Below are 545 nucleotides of genomic sequence, written 5' to 3' on the forward strand. Positions count from 1 at the left end.
GTCTCATTGGCTCACAGTGGGATGATGTGAGAGCCAAAGTAGTTGTGTAAGTTTGGAATGAGTTCAGTTCTCTCGCAGGTTTACGAACTGATGCAGCTCCAAAATATTCAAATGTGATTGTGGTTCCTGCTGTGCTCTGTGTTACAGTGATACAGGGTCAGAAAGACTGGGGAGTGACCTGCGCTCCAACTCAGATCTGTGCCTTCAAAGGATCAACAGTGGAAATACACTGCAGCTACAGATCCCCATCCAGGTTAAATGATGCTGATACTGCAGTTGAAAAAACATTCTGGTTCACTAGATTCAGTGATAATGAACCTGTGGATCTGAGAGCAGACTCAGAGTATTCAGGTCGTGTTCAGTATCACTGTGGTGAGAACGACTGCACTCTGAGAATCACAGACCTGAGAGAGAGCGACTCAGCTGAGTACAAGTTCAGGTTCATTACAAACCAACCAGGAGGGAAATATACAGGTGAACCTGGAGTCACTTTGTCTGTCACAGGTAACGTTTCTGTTGGAAACTACATTAGTTAAACCCTGAAT

The 545-nt window shown here is 44.8% G+C and overlaps 1 protein-coding gene across 1 annotated transcript in view; it reads left to right on the plus strand.

Moving 5' to 3' along the window:
* cacna1ab (calcium channel, voltage-dependent, P/Q type, alpha 1A subunit, b) overlaps nucleotides 1-545 on the plus strand; it is a 96,264-nt gene that overhangs the window by 80,143 nt on the left and 15,576 nt on the right. The gene's annotated exons all lie outside the window — the stretch shown is intronic.

This window comes from Seriola lalandi, unplaced genomic scaffold, assembly GCF_002814215.2.
Source record: "Seriola lalandi dorsalis isolate HSWRI2012SDOR001 ecotype SW California unplaced genomic scaffold, Sedor1 jcf7180002054656, whole genome shotgun sequence".
Lineage (NCBI taxonomy): Eukaryota > Metazoa > Chordata > Actinopteri > Carangiformes > Carangidae > Seriola > Seriola lalandi.